At 41.7% G+C, this 26034-nt stretch overlaps 1 protein-coding gene across 2 annotated transcripts in view; it reads right to left on the bottom strand.

The window, feature by feature from the left end:
• Positions 1-26034, bottom strand: part of PUDP (pseudouridine 5'-phosphatase) — a 617886-nt gene that overhangs the window by 168319 nt on the left and 423533 nt on the right. For both annotated transcript variants that reach the window (XR_006782650.2, XR_006782651.2), the window contains exon 7: positions 8456-8606. The gene's annotated coding sequence lies outside the window, so the exon portion shown is untranslated. The remainder of the gene's footprint in view (positions 1-8455; positions 8607-26034) is intronic.

The raw sequence follows: 26034 nt of genomic DNA, 5'->3' as shown, positions 1-26034 counted from the left end.
CCAAGTGTCTGTTACCAGCGCTGGTAGGTTTGGATGGGGGAACCAGGAATGCCCTGAGACCCTTTTGCTTATAACACTTTCTCTTATGGCTCCTCCAGTGCAACGGGCTGTCTCGGACAAGTTGTACATCGCCTCGGATTCTGTGAGCTCACCTCCTCCCATCTGGACTCTGTGTCTTTTAGGAGATAATGACAAGGTCCGCTGCATTTTCGGGATGGGAAGTCATCGGGTATTAGTTCTGCTTTGTTATTTCCATTCTTCCTCTGAGGAGGACTTTGCTGAATGAAAAGAACCTTTGTTTTTGAATTCCTCACGGTTCGGCAATGAAAATAAAATTCAAAGAATGCATAAGCTTTACGGTGCTTTTTTTCCTGCCTGACCCTTTCTAACTTCTGCTCGGTTTGATGTAAACAAAGGCGGGCATTCATCATCTTTTACCATCAGAAGTTTTATTCTATGAACAACAAAAGCAACAGCAAACAAACGCTTGCGGATGTTAGGCTTGGCACAGTAGCGGTCGGTGGCCCCTCAGGATGCATTTCCGCATTTGTACTTTCAATTAGGCATGTGGTTTTGTCCCACCTGCCGCCCCCCACCCTCTGCACTGCCACTCAGCCCAATGGTCATGGAGAAGCAGACACCGTCCTCAGCTCCCTGCAGTATCTGATTGAACTAGAGGCAATGCCCGTCTTCTCCCTAGCGTCCAGCTCAGGAGAATTAGGCAGGTAATGTGATCCTTGCTTATAGGAAAGGGAAGGTTTTCGGCGAGGCTCTTGGGAGAAGAGTCCTCCTAATCGATAAGGACGACGGGATTGGATATCTCTCCATCCTGATGCGACACAAGGAGCTGCACAGAAATCTTGCTACCAAGCCCAAGACCACTAACTGCAAAGACTGCATCATCAGAAGAAGGAGAACACCTGGGTTCTCCGCGGCCTTACAGAGTCACCGATTCTCTCACGTGCAGCCCACCGTAACCCCGGGCTTCCCATGCAGTAAGATCTGGACCTAGCTGGCAAGCTCGTCAGCGCTGGGCATCGGCAGGCTAATGGAAAGAAACGAAAGTTCCACACTGTGTCACAGCCGACCAAAGACAGTGCCTCTCCCTCACTGTGCTGAAACTGGAGTGCACGAAATTTAAATCACGAAAAACAAAATACTTTATGCCATATGCACAGATGCCCACAAACACGCCCATGCTCTTTGATTCGAGCTCTGGCTTTGAGGAGATGCTAAGAGACCTCCCACCATCATACGAGTGAAACAGACTGGCCAATACAGAAGATCTGGGCAGTTGGCAAACAGTGCAGGCAAATGTTTCTCTAAGATGGACCAGTGTCTATTTGACAGAGTATCTAGATCTCGGTCAAACCCTTTAACCAGATAAGGACCTTTTTTTTTTTTTCGTACATGAAAAAGTGTGTCCTTGAAGATGAAGAAAACAGAACAGTTTCTAAAGAACACATTCAGTTCATTTCACATAATTTGGGGGTAGCCATCATATTCCAGGTACTGTATAAGATCTCACCAAATCACACAAGACTTTGGTCGCAGGCTCCGTCAGGGAAAACAGCTGGGGTTGCTGTCCAGACAAAAGATCATGCAAACGTCAGAATTGCTTCAGGCTCGGGGGCTGACCAGAGACGAGCAAGCTATTCGTTGCTAAAACCAGATGCAAGTCAGGAGTTTGCTGAGTGCAGATCTACCCATTTTAACTTTCTAAGCGAAGCCCTGTATTCATATCCTATGTGCCTGCTATGGACTGGATGTCTGTGCCCCCTGACTCGTCCCATGTTGAAGCACTCACCAATCCCCCCGCTACCGTGCAGGTTGTTCAAGTCAAGGGCAATTAATGAGGATGAAAGGCACAGCACAGGGACTAGAATCACTGATATTGCAATAGTGTTGTACGGAGACAGATGGAAGCCACACTTATGGGGAGCCTAGCAGAACGTACAGACTTGTTGAATCATTACTTGTACATCTGACATGAACGTGATAATCAGTCATCTGCACAATTTAAAAGAAAAATCAGGGACCACCACCAAATAACCAAATGGGCAAAAATCCGGTTCAAGGCTTTCAGAAGATGGAGAGATTACTTCCAGCGGGGGAGATTGGGGATGGTAACTGTAGACAAACGTGAGCTGGGAGTCTTACCAACAGAGGGAAGGTAAAGCAAAGGGGGCTGGAGAATGCGGACCTTTTGCATCGGGACTGGTTCTTCCAGAAGTACTGTGGCCTCATGTAGACCTTAGAATCCTTCCGTGTTCAAAGAATCTGGCATCGAGCTCAATACGACACACCAGTCTTTGAATAATCCAATGAACCCCTGTTTATTCAAGCCTCTGAGAAGGCCTTCAGAAAGGATCCAGATTTCCCACACACATAACAAGGCACAAACAAGACTTGCATATGATCTTGTAATTATGGTGAATGTTTTGGAGCAGGAATAGGATATTCTAGGAGTAGCAGACATTATGAGAACCTATACTCAGGAAATCAAGAACCAGAAGATGGAAGACAGGCCAAAAACTTGGTAAGTAACAATCCAGAAGCTTAGATAGACTTTACACAGGTAAACTTGACCAAGTAGAAATGAGGTTAAAATTGAAATAATTCCTATTCTACTTACATGTAGCTGGTCTAATGATATTGCTCACACTTCCCCATTTCAATAATCTGTCCAATAATATTTGGATGTGTAACTCCAGGTTCTCAAGCCACTTGCCAACCTAACCCGCAAAGCACAACCAGACATTTCTACGTCCACCTCTCAAATTCCATCAAGAGGGTGTACTTTGTTGACTTTGAGCTCTGTTTGGTCTTGCACAGAGCTCTGATATGGCGAGGATTATTGATCTCTCCCTCCAGGCCAATCAAGAGTGAGCAAATGTGAAGTAGGCTTATTAAACCAGGAACAAAACAAGGACACGTATAATAGATAGGATTATTGGAAATTCTGCAGGAGAACCGAAAACCCAGAGTAGATGTAAGAGGTACAACTACTGGAAATAGGAAGGCAAAATTGAATTTATTTCAGGAGGCGATGACGGCCTCCCTTGCCAAAACAAAAGGATCCGGTCCTCTGCGGTTGAGTGCATTGACTAGTTATAAATTATATTAGTATCTTTCTTATATGTCAGATAGAAGTCATAAGAAGTTATTTTCAAAGGTACCGAACTAAGAGAACAGAGAGCGTACACGACCTCGAGATGTGCTCTGTGGACCAGCATTGTCAGCCCCCAAAATGTATTCATTCTAACAAGGACCACGGTTCAGGCCAGCTGCCCCACCTCACTGGGCAGGACAGGTGAAGACATCTGTCCTTTTTTCTAACGGCCACAGAAAACCACTGAGGGCTTTAAGTAGGACACGGACATGATCTAATTTGTGTTTTAGAGAATTCTCTCTGACTATAAAGAGGAGAATGGCTTACAAGGGAAAAGGCCAAGAGCCAGAGAGGTCACCCAGGAGGAGCTGTTTGCTCTAAAGGAGAAAAAAAAAAAAAAAGTTTTTTGATTGTTGAAGGGAAAACTGTTTCTCTGCTCAGTATTTCTGACACTAAATGCGTGTTTTCCCCAGGGAGCAATTCTGCAGACACCAGCGGGGTATCCTTCCATGAATTCCGGTCCTGGCACTACTCGGGGTCAGTGCTGACCCCACAGGGTAAGGGCTCAGTCCCACGAGGCTGCCCCCAGTTTGGACGCCAGTCACAAAGAGTGGGTCCCCAGGGCACCCACGGTTCTGCCCGTCTTGGCTGGACATTGGGGTTCCCACAAGCCACTCCTCCATTTCAGTGATTTACCATGAGGACTCAGGAAACTCAGGGGCACACTGTACTTACTAGTAAGTGTCCATCGCGAGCAATACAGCTGAACCGCCGGACGAAGAGGTAACACCGGCCGTTGTCCGGGAGGGTCCCAAGCACAGGAACGTCTGTGCCCCACACTCCAGGGATGTGCATACCTTTAGCGGCCTGCAAGCTCTCTCCACTTCTTCATTTAGGGCTTTTTAGGGAGGTTTTCTGAGGCACGAAGGACGCAATCCTTGGGCACTGGTGACTGACTCCATTTCCATCCACTCTCCTCTCCTTGGAGGGAATCAGTGGGGCCCCAGGCCCAACCCCTTGATCATGTGGTTGGTTTCCCTGGCAACCAGCTCCCCTCCCCACCCTACATCTGTGACCCAATAATCACCTCATTAGCATAAGCTCAGGTGTGGTCAATAGGGGGCTTTTTATAAATAACAAAAGATGTCCTTCTCACTCCTAGCCAGAAACTGCAAAGGTTTTAGGAGCTCGGTGCCAGGAACCAGGGAGATCATCCTGGATTCCGATGGGCCCTATATAGAATAGGTGTCCTATAAAAGACAGAAGATGAGAAACACAGAGGAGAGGCCACATGAAGACCGAGGCTGAGCGGGAGGGACACAGGCGCAGACCAAGGGACCCCTGTAGGAATGAACTAGAAGCTGGAAGAGGCAGGAAGGAGCCCCCCACCACAGCCTCCGGGGAGGGGAGCAGCCCTGCCCCCACCTGGATCTCAGACTTCCTGTCTCCAGGAGTGAGATAGAATACATTGTTACAATCCCCTAGCGTGCAGTCCTTTGTTACAGTGGCCCTAGGAAATTAACACCATCCTGTAATATATTTAATGTCTTTCATTCAATATCTCCCCGGTTCCAGGAGTCCTTACATTTTAACTTTTAGTTCCAATTATTTAGTAAAAGACTTGGTAATCAAATGAAGAATGGAAACTGAGACAGCACCATGCACGTGGGGGAGATTGTGTTTGGAAGTGTGAGCCCACCTCCCACACACCTGAAATTTCACCCCTGAAGAGAGGTGGGAGGCCTCCTGTCCGCCTGACCGCTGGGTTAATAAGCACAGGTTAAAGGTGAGCTACAGGTAGACGCTGGCTAATCAGAGCCTTCTGAGAGTGAGGAAACCTTACAGGTGCATCTAATACAGATGCGTTGATAGATATTACTGGCTCGTTTTCAAACAAGGTAAGAGGGAGTTTAAAAATAATTTTAATAAAGGGAGAAATAAACTGTAATATGAAATTCTAAGAATAAGTAATGGGTGTGATGGGGACATTGGGAACAATGCCTACATTGATTCGATTGTTTCCTTAAATTTACAGTGATCAAAGCCAGAGTTAAAATATTGTAAAATGCCAAGATGTGGATAATTAAGCTGTGGAATGTTTAAAAAAGGAGAATGCCTTAATGGAATGAATCAGGATGGATTTGGAGTCCCAAATATGGAGTTATTTGATTTGTTGAATGTAATTATTTGGCTGACATGTGAGAAATACAGCGTGGAAGAATGGGTCTCACTCAGCGGGGTGCCAGGAGCCACCAGCAAGGGCCCCACCTGGGGATTTGTTAGAAATGCAGATTTGGGGCCCAGCCACGCATGTTTACCAAGCTCTCCTGGGGATGCCCCTGCATCTGCTAGGAGGTGGTAAAATGAAAACAGGTCCCCTTCCTTCTCTGCAAGGAGTATGACGGAAAATGTGAGCGGGGTACAAAAAACGCAATTTTGTTTCTTCCAAGAGCCAGACATGTAACCTTCACGTGGCATATGAAAGAGACTGGCACTTTGGAAATCTGCATTTTCTTATGAAACACACAGATGAAACCGTGGCTTGAAAACAGGAGAGGCTCGCGGTGCAATTAGGCAGTGGGTACGTTTGATTTGGCCACTAGCTCATAGAGCAGGAGTGGCTCGAGGGTCTTGCGGATGGCGCCCAGTGGAGAATGTGGAACCGGGGTGCGCGATTTCCCCATGGAACCAGGTGCGCGATTTCCCCAGCCAGAAGCAGACAGGAGCAGCCATGTCCCCAACGGACTGCTCAGCCCCTGCTACCTAGAACAAGTCATCACTGTTCCCAGACGGGGACAGCCAATTGCTTCCAGAGCCCTATCCTGGGAGCCACAGAGCCTAGACTGAACATCTAGACAACTGGAGGGGACAGAAACTTCCAGAGAATCCCTGAAAAGTTTCTTGTGTGTTCCCTCTTGACGCGTGGTCAAGAGTGATGCCAGTAGGCTCCATGTCCCCGTACACCGTCTTATTTAGGTTTCAGAAATGCTTCGCAGACCCAGCTGTGTGTGTTCCATACAACCTATTGGGTTTATCGCCGAGGACAGGCATAGCCGGAGTCAAAAGCAGACACGCAAAATTCAAGTCTCTCTTTGATAACGACAGGTTGCCATCTGAGAACGAAATCTGTTTTCTCAGCCGGTTGTGCCAAAAAGGCTGCGTTCAGCGGAGCTGTCTTTCCCTTTTGCTCACGTGGAAATCCTAGAGAATATTTGCAAGGGTGTCTTTTGGGAGTGCTTTGAAAATAGGATGATCATACAGCAGCAGCAAATGGAAGTGAGATGTACTTTTCAGAGTGTAAGAGGGAATTAAAGAGGTCCCTGAAATTGTTAGGGCAATTCCAGGTAAGTGGAACTCAAACATGAATTCTTTTCTTTGACTTAATATGGTATAAGACAAAATGAGGAGAACCTTGGCAAGTTTGAATATTGGCATTTAGTTTGAGAAAATAATGAAATTATATTTTTCAGCAATCTATAAATAACATATAAATGTACCATTCTCTCTCCCCCCGACACACACGCACGGAAGGAGATAGCAGTGAGGTATTCATAGTGTAATCCATGTGATTTTGACCATTCTTGACATTCTTATTCTGAAAAAGGATATAAATTGGAAATAAATTACATTTATGCATCTATATACACTCCTCAAATATGCAATCAAAATGAGAATATTTCCAGTGAGACTAAGCGAAATAAAACTCTGTGAGACTTGGACAAGCATTGTAAAATGTATGTTAAAACAAAATAAAAATAAGCATAGATTCTATCCCAGAGTGATTGCTTCCCCCACCCAGGACGTGATTTTGAGGCAGAGGGAAAGAAGATGCATTGCAGAAAGAGAAGAATGCATGTACACAGTCGAGCAGTTCCTAGGAGGGGCCTTTCAGGGTGAGGAACTGTAGCAGGATCTGCAGAAGATGAGCTGTTGGTCTGTGGGGCACCCCCAGGAAGACTAGACCTGCCCCTCGGTCAGAAGGAGCTCACGCAGTATCAGGCCCTCATGCATTCATGGATGAAGGAAGAGCAGACGGAGAGCACACAGTGGGATCTTGGACCTACTCCATACATTAGTTGTGGCTGTGCTAGCTGTAGCTCTTTCTACCTCTTGAATTCTGTATGTGTTTCGTAAACAAAGAGAAAATGTGTTATCTCCTCCTGGAGTTCAGCGACCACAGTGTGATCCATGAAAACCCACAGCGAACATCATCCTCAGTAATTAAACACAGAAAGCTTTTCCTGTAAGATCCAGTATAAGGCAAGGATGAGTTCCTAGCCAGCTCTATTCCACATTGCACTGGAAGTCCCAGCCGGAGCAATTGTAGAAAGAAAAGAAATAAAAGGCATCGGGGCACCTGGGTGGCTCAGTTGGTGAAGGGTCTGCCTTCAGCTCAGGTCGTGGTCTTGGGGTCCTGGGATCGAGTCCGGCATCGGACTCTCCTCAGTGGGGAGTCTGCTTCTCTCTCTTGCTTTGTGCTCTCCCTCTCTCAAATAAATACATAAGGTCTTAAAAAAATAAATTTAAGAAATAAAAGGCATCCCAATTGGAAAGGAAGAAGTAAAATCATGTTTGCAGATGACTTGATCATATAAGTAGAAAGCCCTAAAGACTCAACAACCAAAAACTCTTTTTTTTTTTTTTAAAGATTTTCTTTCTTTATTCGACAGAGACAGAGACAGCCAGCGAGAGAGGGAACACAAGCAGGGGGAGTGGGAGAGGAAGAAGCAGGCTTCCAGCGGAGAAGCCTGATGTGGGGCTCGATCCCATAACGCCGGGATCAAGCCCTGAGCCGAAGGCAGACGCTTAACCACTGTGCCACCCAGGTGCCCCACAACCAAAAACTCTTATTGATAAATCCAGTAAAGTTGCAGGATTGCACAATCAACACACAAAAATCAGTGATATTTCTCCCTACAAGTAATGAACTCTCCAAAAAGGAAATTAAGAAGACCATCTCATTACAAAAAGCAACAAAAACACTAAAATACTTAGGAATAAATTAACCAAAGAGGTGAAAATCTGTACACTGGAAATTATAAAATATTGACAAAGGAAATTAAAGATAAATGGAAAGATATTCATGTTCATGAGCTAGAAGAATTAATGTGGTTACAATGCATAGTCCATAGCGATCTATTGATCAATGTAAATTTCAATGGCATTCTTTACAGAAATAGAAAAAACAATCCTAAAATTCACATGGAACCACAAGGACCCTGAGTAACCCAAGCAATCTTTCTCTGGAGAGAGCGTAAGGGGAGGACACACCTCAGGTTAGGAGGCCAGTGATGAAATGGCCTGCCTTGCTCCTGATGCACTCTGCAAACTGGTCCGACTTACCTTCTCCTTACAAGCCCGCCCCGATGTGGAATATGCTTCATTATCCGATGGCCCGAAATTTTCCTTTGGAAACCGGGACTTCAAACGGGATGTATCCAAGCGTACGTAATGCACGACAGCAACCCATTCATCACCAATAGAAATGATTTCCCTAAAGAAGAAAAAAAGAAATCGAAGACTACCGAAAATAAAATTGTTTCTAATCCAAGAATAAAAGTAATTACTCGTAGGAATACTGAATTATAACGAATTTTGGCTTCCAAGGAGACTGATGGCTCACAGAAATATTTCAAATGCTTGGGTTTTTTTTCTCCCCCTGACGTTTTCAAATCAATTGAACTGAATGTTTTGTAAAGTTTCAGTAAGATATCCTCATGAGTCTGTCATTTCTTCAGATAAATTTGCAATATTTAACGAGGCTGGCATATAAACGTCCATTAATTCAAAACACAGTGAGTATAAGGGAAGGGACAAGCAAAATTTGAGACAAATTTTCTCATCCCATAAATGGGAAATAATTGGAATTTTGGAATTTTGTTAGGCAGATTTACATTAATCCCCCTTTTTATATTAAAAATACATGTCAGGGATGCCTGGGTGGCTCAGTTGGTTAAGCGTCTGCCTTTGGCTCAGGTCATGATCCCACGGTCTTGGGATCAAGCCCCGACTGGGCTCCCTGCTCAGCGGAGAGAGCACTTTGCCCTCTCCCTCTCCCCCTTCTCTGCTCTGTCTCTTTTTCTCTCTCTCTAAAATAAATAAATAACATTTTTTAAAATACTAAAAATAAAAAATAAAAATCCATATCAGTTAACTGGAGTGGAATGATTACTACTGTATCATGAGTGGATACTTCAATTCTATGGATCCCTCAGTAGTACTGCCTGACTTGTAATCAATATTGAATATTTCTTGATATTTCATGTATAGGACATTTATTTATACTCAATATATTTCAAAGGGCTACAAATACATGTTGAATTAGAACATTGCATTTATCTTCAAGGAATTTATGTAATACCCTTTTGATTTCAATTATCTCAGTTTTTTAGGTGTGTGTGTACTTGAGCACTTTTGAACGCTTCCTTAAGTAGAAGGTAAGCAAAGAACATAATGTAAGTGCAAAACTCAAACGGCAACCACCAAAGAAGAAATTGTATGTTCCCGCATCTGCACACCCTGTGTCCGTGAATATCTATGTCATATGTCCATATATGACATCATACACTATTCCACGTACTCTATACGGGATGATGCCGGATACCGCGTTATACCTTTCTCTATATACACATATGTACGCCCATATCCACATTTTATTCTGTTTCTCTAAGAACCCAGATTAATACAATGGTCTTTGCTTTTTACCCCTGAAAGAATTTGAAACGTTTAAGTATAGTAAGGTAGTCTCTTAGTAGAGGTGGAGAGAAAACTCTAGCATTTCTTCCCCTTTTCCTGCTGCTAGGTCACTACTAACCCCACCATCACCTAAGCAGCTAGGAGCAAGTAACGAACCATAAAGCACCAGGTCAGGAGTGGTAAGCATGTACATGGCGATTTCTGAGAAAAAGATTTTGTGGTTGTCTGTTAGTAACACCTTCAACTCAAGTGAGATGCAATTGGGGTGGAGATAGTTTTGAAACTGGAGATACTTTAATGTTTCCACAATAAATGCTGTTTCTCTTTTTCGTAACGGCCCCCTTCCCATGCTCTAAAGAAACAAAAAAGATTAAAAAATGATCCTATAAGGTAGTCTGGTGATTCTCAACCTTGAGGTAAGTCTGCCCATATTTGGAGACATTTTTGATTGTCACAACACATTACTCCTGGCACCTGGTGGGTGCCGACCAGGGATGCTGCTTGACGTCCCACAACGCACAGGGCAGCCCCCACCACCAAGAAGGATCCAACCTCAATGTCAGCAGTGCTGAGGTTGAGACACTCTTTTGGACTCCTGTCTCCGTCATATTGACTCCTAGTGCAGGAAGCATCACAGGAGAATTCATGTAACTATGGACCAACATAACATAATCACTTGTCATAAATCTAATGTGAATTTGGGGTTCTTGCAATTCCCAGAATGTCTAAAGCATTCTGTAGATAGGATTTCATTTCGGTTTTGAGATGTTTTGTTTTAATCAGCCTTTCAAAAGCCCCCGTCCTCTGCCGGAGCTGAGGGCACAAGGGTAAATAAGATGATCACACGATGCTTGAAGTCTGGTAGAGACAGTGCGACATGCACTGAGTTACTGTCTGATTGGATAACGGGTGGTCCCAGGCTCTGGGAAGCCAGGGCGAGGAATTAACACTCCTGGGGAAGGTTGGAGGTCCTCAGAAAGTTGGTGCATTGGTGGTAGCCTTGATGGAGAGATGCGTACTGGACTACTGTTCAGAAAAGGAGAAGAGAGGGTAGCAGGATGGCAGATGGAAACCCTGTAGGTCAAGAAAGAGCCAGTGTCTTTGGAGACAAGAAAAAACTAGTGTGGCTGAAATGAACTGGAGGTCATTCCCAGCAGGATGGGGAAACTAAACACAGGGTCTACTGTCACGGTTTTAAGTATGATTGGCACTTTGGAAAATTCACACCGAGACTGAAGACACCACTTTCAAAAAGGGTGTCAGTGACAGAATGACAAGTGTCAAAGCAAACACAGTTTTTTGTCTCTTATTATTTTGCAATAATAGAGTTGGCTTCTCTGCATCTTTGGATACCTTGTAAATATCTCGTTAATTCACATCTGATTTTCTTTATTTTTTAAACTTCAAAAGAGTAAGATGCAAACAGTCTTCCGGTGGTGTCCCACAAGCACAGTAATGGTTTTCGGAAATGCATGTTGCCTTTTGGACACCCTGATGGTTTGGTGGGGGTGGTGCATGGTGGAGAGAGGTTCAGCCAGGAAGCAGATTTCAGCACAGAGAAAGCTGGGGAAATTGGTTGGCTCTCATCTGCATATTGAAGCTCTCGCCTAAGATTCCCAGCTCAGCTTTGGGTGAAGATCTCTGGGTTCCCTGGGATAATGCTTGGCTCCTTTCTCGAGTTTCTTACATTTTGCACCCCCACCATCTGCACTGCTTTGACTGAGCAGCCCTCCTTCACCTGTTCCCAAGTTTTGCAATTGAAACCAGTCTTTGTTGCTCTCTCCATGCTGCTACCAGAGTAGATTCCAAAAAACCATCTCTAGGTTACTCTGAGAGGTGCCTACAAAATGAATGAACAAGAAGGAAGACCCCAAGCCAAGCAGAAAAAAGAAAAATCTGAACTCCCTGGCACGCAGGGCACTCCCTGCACAAGCTGGTGCCCACAGCCCTGCTCCATCGGGTCACCACACCCTCACCTGCCATTAGCCCTGCATCTCCAACAGCCGGTCAGCTACTCTGCCCCCTCATTGAAGGTTCGTCCACATCTGTTTCCCCAGCCTCCACGCCCAACCACACCTGGGGGAGCTGATGGTCCGTTGTCCATCATCTAAACACAGGGAAATATGTGACCTGATTTAGGCTTGTGACAAGTGACCTAAATCTAATGGAGCTGTCACCTAGCCTAATCCAATGCTATCCCTACTCAACTGCATTCGCAGCCTCTCCATTCGTCATTTACTTTGCAGAACCGACAGATGCCACTGAGCCCTAAGAGCTAACAGGTACAATTGTCGCCAGAAAGGCCACGCGTGTGTTTATTGGAATTGATGTTCATACCACTGAGATGCGGGGCAGTTTAATTCTTTAATTTGTCATTCACCAGTCCTGTGAGGGAGCTACGTGGATATCTGATGCTATATCGTGAAGCTCTGTTTTCGGAGAGCAGACAGAAAGCAGACAATTGCAAATGACTGGCTTGTAAAGGTGAGTGCAGTCGAAGCACCTGATTGAGAACTTGATGCTCTAGTAATTGTAGCAGTATTTTGTATTTCTCCAGTATCATTCTTCGCAGAACTCAAAGTAGTCCGAAGTGGTCTTTTTATGGCTTGGTGAATTGCCGCAAATGAACACTAAATTTTATCCTTTCCTTAGCTAATCATTATTACCATCAATGTGGTTTTAAAATTATGAGATATACATCTCTTATATATTACATGCACAAATATTCATGGTATAGATTGGATATAGTTACATATAGATAGATATAGATAGATAGGCAAGTAGATAGATGATAGATAGATAGATATATGGATAGGTAGATACGTAGATGATAGACTGACAGGATGGATGATAGATAGATAATAGATATAGATGTAAAGTGGATGGCTAGATGGATGGATGGATGATCGATGGATAGATAGCGATGATAGATGATAGATAGATAGATAGATAGATAGATAGATAGATAGATAGATAGATATAGATATAGATAGATGATAGATAATAGATATAGATGGACAGTTGGATAGATGGATGGATGGATGGATCGATGATCAATGGATAGAGATGATAGATGATAGATATAGACAGACAGATAAATAGATAGGTGATAGATAGATAATAGATATAGATGGACAGTTGGATAGATGGATGGATGATCGATGGATGGATACTGATGATAGATGATAGATAGCTAGCTAGCTAGCTAGATAATAGATATAGATGGATAGTTGGATAGATGGATGGAAGGATGGATGATTGATGGATACTGATGATAGAGGATAGATAGATAGATAGATAGATAGATAGATAGATAGATAGATAATAGATATAGATGGACAGATGGATGGATGGATGGATGGATGGATGGATGGATGGATGATCGATGGATGGACAGAGATGACAGACAGATGATAGAGAGATAAATATAGCCCTATCCTCAATGGGATGGTAATGTGATAGGGAAGGTAAAGCAAAAATATCCTATCAATGGAAATATAAAAAGCTATAGAATAATATTAGGATTTGCCACTTTTATTAGCATTCCTTTAAAGACATTTTTGTTAAATTTTCAACTGGGACATCAGAGCATCTAATGCAGGACAATAATCGACAGTCCCAAGAACAAGTACTATAAATTCCTAATACGGCTCCTGAGTTGTCAAAGAAATATATTATTCATTCATTCAGGGCAAAAGTAAGGTTGATTTTTGTTTATAGTCCAGTAATGAATTGGTATTTGGGGGAGGGGGGAAACCCAGGGGCTGTTAGCTTTTGTTTGGCTCTAATAAGAGAGTGGTATTGGCTAAAAAATGTGAAAAAAAATGAAGTAAGTCGACTTAGATGCCTTTTATTTAATTTTTCTGCTTTCACTTCTTTTGACTTTTACTTTTTATTGTAAAAGTAAAAGTAATGCACATATATTTTGGGGGGCCTCAAAGAGGAAAAGGGATATGCAGTGAAGAATAAAACACTGTCAAAACCCAGACCAACAACAGGACTCATACCCTTTGTGCATTGCTCTTGAACACAGGTATCTGTGTGCATGTTTCTGTATGTATTATACATGGATGCGTGTACTATATATTATATAGGTATATCTACATATGTGTGTATATGTACACTAACAGATTCACGTGGATAAAGTTCATAGGGGACCAAATGTGAGAACTATCATTTTCAAAAAGCAAGAACATATATTGTTATATATTAGGCATTACGTAATTTAAGTTATATATACACACATATAATTACCGAGTCCTTCTCTTGTCCTAACAGTTTTTCACATTATAGTCTTAGTGTTTTCTGAAAACACAATCCCATCTGCAAATTTTTGTGTCCCTTCTTAACTGTGTTCCATAGATCACTCTTCCATCTAGCTGAATGGACTGGTAATTTCAAAGCAATGTGAAATCATCACAATGACAGTGGACATCCTTATCTTACACTGAGTGTAATAGGAATTTTTCTAATGTTTCTATATGAATTAAAGCTGGTTCATGGCTGAAAATACTTATTTTTTCATTATAAAATTATCAGTCCCTTTTTATTACCCATTTTAGTCAGAGTTGACGTTGAATTTTCTCAGATCCATTTTGGTACATAAGAGATCACAAGGGTTATGTCCGCTGTGATTTATTATAATGGTGCAGGGCATTAATAGATATTGAGCCATTCTTGCATTTTATGGGATGAGCCAGTTTTGAGACTCAGTAATAATTTTCAGATTCAATAATATCGCATAGCATTTATGGTCCAGCAATGGGCATCAGAGCTGGGCCAAGGCTCTGAGATTCCTGTTATCAGTTATCATTAGGCATTTGTTCATCTCACAACAGGTGCGGAGAAAGAACAAGACAGACTCTGCTTCTCACCTCACAGAGCCTAGCGATTAGCTCCCGTCTGTCACTTTGCTGGTCAATAAAGACATTTTGTTTGTCTTTGTTCCTACTCTAGAAGATTGTTTTCATTTTTTTTTTAATTGAGGGCTTCTAAACAAATAGAATTGATTACACTGAATCTGAATGAAAAAGGTGGGTAGCTTCCAAGCAAAATTTGACCACATTTATTTGAGAAGGTTGGAAATATCGTTTATGCTTGTTTGGGAACAAAAGCCTAATTTTTGGTTAATCTAAACACAACCAAACTGAATCACTGGAGTGATGAGAATAGACATTTTATGTGCACATTCCTGCCATACCCCCACGTTTGATCATATTGCTCTTTAATGTGACAGGGGGAGCAGACTCTGAAATATTAAATTTAAGGCATTTAATTTTGAGAATTAAAAAAAAACGCTTTATGGACTTTTTAAATATGAACTATAAATGGATCATTAGCACTGCCATGTTCCACATACTATGTTACATCCGGGATAGAATAGGAACGTGTTGGATCTTCCGACTGAACTTATAATCCAGTGGAGAGAGACCCGTCATTAAAAGGAGAGCCATGCAAATCAATAATCAATAATCAATCGTGATGTGGGCAAATGTGATTCAGAAAAGCACATAGAGGTAGCACTTCACTTTAAACCCAGAGATCAGCCTTCCTTAGCGATCATATGAAATAATTGGACAGAGTAAAATTTCAATTATACTTTTAGTATATAGCCTTAGTTCAATGGTCCAGATAACACGCAATTGTAAATAAATGTAATACAGCAGAAATGTTTATTCTTCTCCCCCAAACTGTATTCTTTCTGCTGCATATTCTTATGAAACAGACATGCAGTAATCTGTGATTCAATCCTTCCTTTGCTCACCCAACGTCAGCTTCTTGAGGGCGAGGAAACATCCAACGCCAGGAATACAGGGCTGAGACAAGCGTCTTCTCTAAGCATCTACTCCAAATACTGGACAAAAATATTCTAATTCCATGTACTGAATGCAAAATACAGGTGTGGAGAATATGCTTTGACAGAGAGAGAGACAGCCAGTGAGAGAGGGAATACAAGCAGGCACCCAGGCACCCCAACATTGGTGTCTTAAATGACCTTATTCTGAAAAACAAAACCAAACAAAAGGATCGTGCACCTGAATGAGCCCATGGGAGGAACATGGAAAACGTCCAGTAGTAACATGTACTCTCTGCTTGGTATGGACTAGTTCTGAGTGTGAAGGTCTCGGTTAACCCTTGAAATACCATAGAAAGTCTTATACATTAAGATGCTCTTCACATTCACATGGAACCACAGGAAGAAACGTTGGGATACATCCCTAAACCTTCTTACGATGCACCGTTAATGTTTACCAGGCAATTGTTTGCTTTATGTAACTTTGGCCTTCACTTTTAAAGGTAATTTTTGAAAAGGAATTGAGGGATATTTTTACCTACAAAAAAGCTAGCTTCTGTAGGAGTAAACTGGTTTCTGGCATAAAAATTTCATTTGAAAGTAGCTGAAAGGAGATCAAAAAGAAAATGGGAAATGAACGGTGCTCATACTTTATACCAACATTTCTACATGCTTTGTTTTTACTCCATTATTTGAAAAATATGTTTGAGACCGGCTATATATATATATATATATATATATATATATATATTTTTTTTTTTTTATGAATTCCTCCAAGGTTCTGTCTTAGATTGTTATGATTGTTATTTGCCATCGTATTGAGCAAGGGCCCCAAAAGAAACTAACGTTGCAGGCACAGAGGCAAGACGGGTGGGTCTTTGGAAAAGTCCCTTCCACTCAACCTACTGAGCTGTTCCTGTTCTTTCTGGTTCCGACCCTGAAGAGTGCCACCTGCTGGTTCCTCCAGGAGCCCATCCAGAAACACCACATGGAGAAATCAAGAGCATCCTCTTAAATGTGACTGGGGTTGTTGCTGTTTTTCTACAATAAGGAATTGTATTAAATCATCTTTGAAAGCTAGGTGGGTACTAGTAAGATGGTTCCTCCTGAAAGTATCCAACCTCATTTTAATTGGATTAAGCAACAAATCAAATGAAGGGAAATAATGTTTTGCTAATTAGCAATACTGTTGCTAGTATCCTTGTTAAGCCTCTAGGAGATCAGACCCCACTATGCTTCTAATAATCATTTGCAACACATGCAGGAAGAGTTCAGTCTACTTTCTGAGGCGTTCTTTGCTGCGAGCAATTCAAAGAACAGCATCAGCTTCCCAGAGATTATTCATTCTTTCTGTGGGTTTTCTTTCTTTTTTTTTTTTTTAAAGATTTTATTTATTTATTCAACAGAGAGGGAGACAGCCAGCGAGAGAGGGAACACAAGCAGGGGGAGTGGGAGAGGAAGAAGCAGGCTCATAGCGGAGGAGCCTGATGTGGGGCTCGATCCCACAACGCCGGGATCACGCCCTGAGCCGAAGGCAGACGCTTAACCGCTGTGCCACCCAGGCGCCCCTCTGTGGGTTTTCTTTATGTCTGATGAGGTAAGCCCTAACTCGGTGTTGAAGGCATCACGACTAGTATTATTTATCTACTATAGGAAAGTTTCATCCTCAAAATAGGTGAAGTAATGACTTAAATATGCACCGATGGAGATTTCCAATGCAAACTCTACCCTATTAACCCAGAGTTGAATTAAAGAAATTTTTATATGAGTCCAGGATATGGTACCAGGTGGTAAGATGTCATAAAACATCCACTCTGTGCGATGATAGTCTCAGTAAATAAACATACGCATTATGACAAATACAGATTCTGCTTCATTCAACCCTCCAGCAACCCGTTGGATCATTTTATGGGTAAGGAAAATAGGTGTAGGAAATTTGAATAACGTGCCCAAGGAAGCACTGAATAATACATGACTGAGCCAGGGTAGGCTTTTCATTCCCTGAACTTTGCTGTATCCCATCCACACGGCCCACATAAGGTTCTTTCCCAATTCAAAAGTCACAGGATTTACAAAGGTCTGTGTGATTTCTTGGCAGGGGGAAAAAAATTCTAGAAGGAAGTAATTTTCTCTGTTAAACATGTTTTCCAGTCATACTTTTAAAACTTTTATTTAAAAATACTCAGGGTTAAGAAAATATATGGAATAATGCCAGAAGAAACAAGAAGGCATATGTTTCATATGCTGTAATTTTTATAGGTTAAAAATCTAAGAGGGGCACCAGGCTGGTTCAGTTGGTACAGCATGTAAGTCTCGATCTTAGGGTTGTAAGTTCAAACCCCTCGTTGGGTCTAGAGATTACTCAAAAATAAAGTCTTAAAAAAAATCTAAGATACTACAAAAACAGAAAGGATATTCCAATGCCAAACACACACATTTATGTAATAGTTTTCTATTTTAAATATATATATATTTATTAATAATATGTTGATTCACATGTTTTCTGCATACAAATCATATATATTGTATCTATTAATAAATAATATAATATTATTTTGGTATCTCTGTTCAACTGTGAATTTCCCTCATTAGTTTCCTTCCTTAGTTTTTGGATATATATGATATATGATATATATTATATATTACATATATTATATATGTATTTATATACGTGTGTGTAATATATAATATATATAAGGGTGCTCAACTTGGTTAGTCTCAGGAAAATTCAAACTATTACAAATCAGAACAACTAAATATCAGAACTACTGTATCTTGGAAAATCCAGGATATCAGAGGTGGATACGGTGTAGGGCAACTGGAGATCCACTGACATATGCTGACCCCCAGGCACATTTTAAAAGAGAAATTCTCAAAGCGGAGCGAGTACTCTCTGCCACCAAGAGCTGAACACGACATCGGGGAAGGCAGCACACTCCTCTTTATAGAACCGACCAAGAGGGCGTCTCAGCAAATCTTGTATTTGGTACTTCACCACAGAGATGATATCGCTCAGATGCCGAATTATGTTCAGATCTAATCATCCCTACCTCAACCCAATCACCGGCTGCCATTTAAACTCATTTGCTCTGCATTAAAACTTCATAGAAAAGAGAATTTCCCTCCTGATAATCTGCTTCACAAGATGGGGAGTTAAGTGGATGCAAAACAATTTCTACATCGTCCATTTAGTACATTTACTGTGTTAGTCTTGGATATTACGAGAGGAAAATAGGCATCTGGGAGGGCCAAATGCAAAAATATTGGCCATCATACATTTTACACTTGTAACAATTTCATCCACTAAAGCTATTTACAATTACACTTCTAGTTTCTCTACCTTGGACCTCTCGTGAGGTTAAGTACTGTCTTTATTTCTACTTATTTCATTTCCTTTCTGTATAGGCTTCAAATATTCTGTTATCACTCTTGTTACTTGAGCATGTTGGAGATGCTGTTATTTATTGATTTATAGGCGCAATGGATACATTGAGAATTTTAACGTTTTCTCTCTGGTAAGTGTAATCAAGTTTGCTGTTTATTTATTTAGTTTTATACTCAGCGTTCAAGCACACACTAACCTTAACTATTGTTCATGTAAAAACTTTCTCAGCACAGGTTAAGATGACCCTTCCTTTATATTTTCTTGCAATTGTCTTCCTACTTCTTCACTCCCTAAAGAAGATTTTTATCCTCCCTGGGAACATTTGGTGTTTGGGGTGGAGTACTGATCTATCTTTTCCCTCCTTCTTCCTTCCCTGATTGAGGATGTCGCCTTTATATTTTAAATTGCCACAGATATGGGCACACATACACACCCACGGACACCTGGGGTTCGCTTCTGGGAGTGTTATTTTAATAACCGATGCTGTGTGCTGTTCCTGTTGACTTTTTTTTGTCTTTTTTTTTTTGTCTTTTTGACGTTGGTCTTTTGTCTAATTCTTCTGACATTTGCTGCCATTAGTCAACATATTCACGGCAAGCGTTTAACTGAACTCTGACTCACAAAGTTGCCTTCAGTCTGTTTACACGCAATTTCCTTCTCCAAGTTCCTTCTTAGGTGAATGTCTTGGTCCTTAACGACACTGCCTTTGAAGAGGGGAGAGAGCGTGTTCTTTCTTGCCCGTGCGGGCGCCTCTGGAGAACATTCACCTGGCTGTGGAGACCTGTCCGGGCACGAGCTAGCTGCCGCCCGCCCCCCTGCTCCGGATTTTTGGAGATGCTTCTCCTTTGTTCCGTTCTCCAACGCACAGCACAGTCTGCAATCTTCCTGTGGTGTCAAAGTGATTTCAGCGATTTTGTTTGGCTCTGGGCAAGTCCTTTTCATCTGGAGCTTGAGGTCAGCGTTCAGTAAAGTTTTCTTCTCCTTCGTGTGTTTCTGTGGCTTCTGGTTTGGAGTTACTCTTTTTTTTTTTTTTTTTCCTAGTACTCCATTAAAAACATTCTTTAATCTGACGAGAGTTGACACACAATGTTACGTCAGTTTCAGGTGATTCTATGCATTTATGCGTTATGCTGAGCTCACCACAAGTGTAGCTAGCAGCCACCTGGCCTCAGACAAGGCTATTAAAATACCACGGACTATATTCGCCGTGCTGTGCCTTTTCTCCATGACTTATGCATTGCATGTCTGGAAGCCCATACCTCCCATGCCCCTTCTCCCATTCTCCCCGTCCCCCACTCCCTCCCCTCTGGCATCCATCAGTTTGTTCTCCATCATTATAGGTCTGATTATTATGCTGTTTATTTATCCATTTGTTTCTGGGGTTGTTTTAGGATTTTTTTAGGTTTCGCAGATGAGTGAGATCATATGGCATCTGTTTTCCTCTGTCTGACTTATGTCGCTTAGCATAATACCCTCAAGGTCCATCTATGTTGCTGCAAATGGGACCACCTCATCCTTTTTAATGGCTGTGTAATATTCCTGTGTGTGTGTGTGTGTGTGTGTGTGTGTGTGTGTCCATGCACGTGCATGTGTATTTGGGTATATAACTATGTATGTATGTCTTCTTCATCCATTCATCTATTGATGGACACTTGGGCTGCTTCTGTATCTTGGCTCTTGTACTTAATGCTGCCATAAACTATAAACAAAGGGGTGCATCTATCTTTTTGAATTAGTGTCTACATTTTCTTTGGGGTTACCCAGTAGTAGAATTGCTGGATTCTACGGCATTTCTATTTTTAAGTTTTGGGGGAGCCTCTGTCCTGTCCTCCACAGTGGGTGGACCAGTTTGCATTCCCACCAACAGCTGGAGGTACTCTTTACACCTCAGTTGGAATTCCAACGATGCCAGCCACCGATTTCCCTCCACCTTCCCTTCAGTGCGCTCATCCATTTTTCCACTTTCTTGGGTTGGACTCACTTCCTCGCAATTGCTTTTGGACTTCAACAATTCAGTTTTCTTTAGTACAGACTATGCTCTTCATTGACTCCGTTGCTGTTTTCATTGGGGTTGTTGTGGTTTTTGGTCTCTATTCTTTCATTTCTGACTCTTTCATTTGCTTCTCCCTGGCTTCCTTTTTGTGATTTATAGATGTACCTTCCTCTTGAATGATGTGCGTGTCTGTATACATCAGGAATCTTCAGATAGCTACTCCTGCTTCTTTCAGTAAGTTTTGGGGTATAGAGACTCCCTTTGAGTGAGACTGGTCATTCAATTTCAATTATTAGTTGGTGATGTAAGCAGAATGTGAGTGGGTCATGGGCTTAGATGTCTAATCTCATCTTGATATCCTAGCCTGAGATCTCCAAATATATATATATATATATTTAAAGATTTTATTTATTTATTCGACAGAGATAGAGACAGCTAGCGAGAGAGGGAACACAAGCAGGGGGAGTGGGAGAGGAAGAAGCAGGCTCATAGCGGAGGAGCCCGATGTGGGGCTCGATCCTAGAACGCCGGGATCACGCCCTGAGCCGAAGGCAGACGCTTAACCGCTGTGCCACCCAGGCGCCCCTCCAAATATATTTTTAACATAACGGGGATCCCATCATATATATGCTTTTATATTCTGCTTTTTCCTTTTTCGTTTTAAGATTTTATTGTTAAATCATCTCTACACCCAGTGTGGGGCTGGAACCCACAACCCAGAAATCAGGAGTCACATGCTCCACAGACTGAAGCAGCCAGGAACCGCTATATTCTGCTTTCCTTAACCTAACGTTAACCACTGTTTCTTTCCGTGGCTACGCTACATTCCTTTAGATTATGCTCCTTAGCTGATTTACAAACGCTCATGCTCTCAGATTGCTTCCAATGTTAAGGTATTAGTAACAATATGATACGGACTATCCGTGGACACGCATCTCTCACTGTATTATCCCACAGCTCCTTTTCAAAGTATTCCTGAAACTGACATTACGTGGGTATAAGTTATGAACAGTGGAAAGAGTCAAAACCAATAATCAAGCTGTTCTTGCAGGAACATTCCAACATGTGTCCAATCCTTCTAAGAGCATATGACTTGCGCTAAAATGCGTGAGCTAAAAATATATATATTTTTCTTGCTGTAATGCAGGAAGTTATCCCTCGTGCTTAACTACCATCTGCTTTTTCTTTTTTAATCTGTGTTGCTTGACCACTGTTTTGTTTCGGTAGTTTGCATTTTCCACTTGTTTTCTAAGTGCTCTTAGAAGAGGATAGACTATTACAACATCTGTTTTTATATCTGTTACAGTCGTGTTTCATTTTGTGCCATGGTTTTCCTAATAAGCTTGGTTTAAAAGTTTTGTCATCTGGGATTATTCAAATCAATTATGCTTGAACTGTCATGACCTATGATGATCATATCGGCCCCTGTCTTCTGAGGCTTTGTTCTTTGTTTTGGAAATAACTGTATAGATGTGGATATGATTGTTTTCTCATAAGTGTGACAGCTGTATTTTTGGCATTGAAAATTTTTCTATATCTCGACTTTGATTGTTTATGGAACCTATTTGTCTGGGATCAAAAGGACTAAAGGGGAGGGGTGTCTGGCTGGTTTCGTCATTGGAGCATGTGACTCTTGATTTTGGGGTTGTAGGTTTGAGACCCACGTTGAGTGTAGAGATTACTTAAAAAATAAAATCTTCAAAAAAAAAAAGGATAAAAAGAGGAGAAGAAACACAGATTTACTCAATATATGAGTTTGTTACTTTATTTTTTCAGCTATGAACTCTATAATAATGTGATTCTTGGTAGGTAAACCATGACTCTGACTTTTTTTTTTTTTTTGGTCTGTTTGGGATAGACTGGTGATGGATAGTAAGGAGGGCACATATTGCATGGTGCACTGGGTGTTATACGCAACTAATGAATCTTCAAGCCTTACATCGGAAACCGGGGTTGTACTGTATTGTGACTAACATAATATAATAAAAAACCATTAAAAAAATAAATAAAAATAAAAATAAATAAAAAAATTAAAAAAAAACCTGCTCTTCAAATAAATCAGATTTCATGTAATTTGGGGGATATTCGCTTCCTCATAATTCACATTGCAAAATTGATTGTTTAGGTTTTCTCTTTTTTATTTAGTTAATATCGGTAAAATTTTTTCCAAGAAAATAGGCAGTTTATTCTAGATAAATAATTTGTGGTAATCAAGTTTATTAGTATTTCCTTTCATGATTTCATATCTGTTCTATTGCTTAGGTATCTGAACAAGGGATGATTTCATCAATAACCCTCCAGTTCCTAATGGAAGAGAATGAGTTTAATGAGGACGGTAATTTTTCCCTTCTGCAAAGATTCCATTTCTTGGCTTTGGAAAATTAAGTAACAACGGAATACCATCCATGATTGCTTTCAATACTTTTTTTTTTTAAGTTGAACAGTAAAAACAAAGTGGCAGACTTTAACTCATACAGGTGTTATTCATTACTTATCTTATTTTTTTAACCTGAAGGTGATTTTCTCAGCGATTTCATTTCCAGGGCATCATTAGGGAAATGATTTTATCACAGCCACAATCCCATTATGCATAGAATTCCAGTGACAAGTGTCAGCTGGTGTGCCCAGACAGTGGCGCTGATGAGGCCAAACGATTAGATGAAAACTTGCAGGAAGAGCCAAGAGTTCGCAACAAACTCATTACATCCTCACATGGAGAGTTGGTCTCTTTAGAAATGCCAAGGAGGAAGTTCTTTTAGATCAGGTTGTAGGAGTTCCTGCTATGGGGCCACCACAAGCCTCTGGCATGGCATCATTGGGTGCAAAACTCAATCAGAAAGGAGTTGACTGGCTTTTGCCAGGGTTAAAGGGAAGGCCCCACCCCTAGGGGTTCTGACTCAGTAGGCTAAGGACAGGACCCGAGAATTTGCATCTCTAACCTGCTTTTGCCAGGGTTAAAGGCAAGGCCCCACCCCTAGGGGTTCTGACTCAGTAGGCTAAGGACAGGACCCGAGAATTTGCATCTCTAACCTGCTTTTGCCAGGGTTAAAGGCAAGGCCCCACCCCTAAGGGTTCTGACTCAGTAGGTTAAGGACAGGACCCTAGAATTTGCATCTCTAACCTGCTTTTGCCAGGGTTAAAGGCAAGGCCCCACCCCTAGGGGTTCTGACTCAGTAGGTTAAGGACAGGACCCGAGAATTTGCATCTCTAACCTGCTTTTGCCAGGGTTAAAGGCAAGGCCCCACCCCTAAGGGTTCTGATTCAGTAAGTTAAGGACAGGACCCTAGAATTTGCATCTCTAACCTGCTTTTGCCAGGGTTAAAGGCAAGGCCCCACCCCTAAGGGTTCTGACTCAGTAGGTTAAGGACAGGACCCTAGAATTTGCATCTCTAACAATGCTTCTAGTTGACACTGAGTATGGCCTGGAGCACAGAGCCCACAACCCTGAGATCATGACTTGAGCCGAGATCAAGAGTCGAATGCTTGACCCACGGAGTCACCCAGGCGCCCCCTTCAATGACACTCATTCTTAAAGGTCCTCAGAAAGAGAGGGTCTTCTCCAGGCGTGTTAAATTTCTTTCCTGTCTCAAGTCATCATGTCCTGATGAGGCTGAGGCAGGAATCTCCCACAGACACGCAGAACTATGCCTCGGTACGATCTCGCGGTTTCTTCAGGTGATGAATTCCTCATTATTAGCACCTCGAATACCCCTTGCAGGCTTAATTATTGCTTTTACAAGGTTGACATTTTATCTTGTGGAAGGAATGGTCTACTGTGCTTTTATCTAAGTGTCTGTGTTCGAATAACCTTTCGGCGTTGAGACTTGCAAGGTTACCTTTGCTGAGGAATTTCACAAAAGACTCACGAGGATGGCAAAGAACGCCCCTTTCCACAGATAACCTTCCTTCCCAGCGTTTTCTCAGTGTTTACCATCAAATATCAGCTGTCTCCATTTTGTTTAAAGACGGGATCCGGTAATCACTTTCATCTTTACCAATTCCATAATTATGGGCTGCCTTTCTTTATAAGGAACTTGTCTCAAAATAGGTCTATTTGCAGATTTCCCTACAGAAATTCTTACAAAGGGTTTTACATTTGGGGGAGGCGGGGGCTTTGTTTTTATTTCTTCTCCATAATAGACATACACCTTCAAAAAGCATGGAAATCTCACGAAGAGCCTTGAATCTGAGGCAGTTAGGAACCCTAATACTTCATCCCTCCCCTTGCCAAGAGGCCACTAAAACACACATTTCCTCCTGACAAGCCTCTACAAACATTAATATAATGCTATAAATACTCTCATTAACTCAGAAGTTAATATTCTTAAAGTGCCATTAAGTGTTCTTAGAACAATGCCAAGAAATCTAGACTTGATTCACAATTGACCTTTCGTTTCAATACGAAGCTGATTAACATCAGTTACTTCCATCTACTTCATCACTGGTATATTGTGCTTTGCTTTTCACAAGTGGGTTTGGGTCAAATAATTTTGAGCCCAACGTACTGACTATTCAAGGCGAAGATGGCTTTATCAAGAGAACTCTCTGGGCATTTTCTTTAGAACGCCCACATAAAACATTGGCCTATTATCTTTATGTAGCATTGCGGATGCTTGGGGTTTATATCTTCATTTTTTTTTTTTTACTGCTATTGGTTTAGCTTTATTTCTGTTCAGACTCCAGATTCAATAAAGTCATTGTGTTTTACATATCAGAAAGCCCTGTATGCTTGAAATTGAGTACATTAAGGTTCTAATTACCCCGTGTAATTTTTTTATAATAATTTTTTATTATGTTATATTAGTCACCATATAGTATATCCTTAGTTTTTGATGTAATGTTCCATGATTCATTATATGCGTATAACACCCAGTGCACCATTGCATGGTACCCTGTGTAATTTTTAGTAAACTTCCCTGCTCTAGACAATGGAGAGAAAAGGCACCTGGGTGGCTCAGTCGGTTGAGTGTCTGTCTTCGACTCAGGTCATGATCTCAGGGTCCTGGGATCGAGCCCCACGTCGGGCTCCCTGCTTGGTGGGGAGTCTCCTTTCC

The sequence above is a fragment of the Ursus americanus genome, chromosome X (genome assembly GCF_024610735.1).
Source record: "Ursus americanus isolate L20-20 chromosome X, mUrsAme1.1.p, whole genome shotgun sequence".
Taxonomy (NCBI): Eukaryota; Metazoa; Chordata; class Mammalia; order Carnivora; family Ursidae; genus Ursus; species Ursus americanus.
This window is presented reverse-complemented; position numbering and strand designations above follow the sequence as displayed.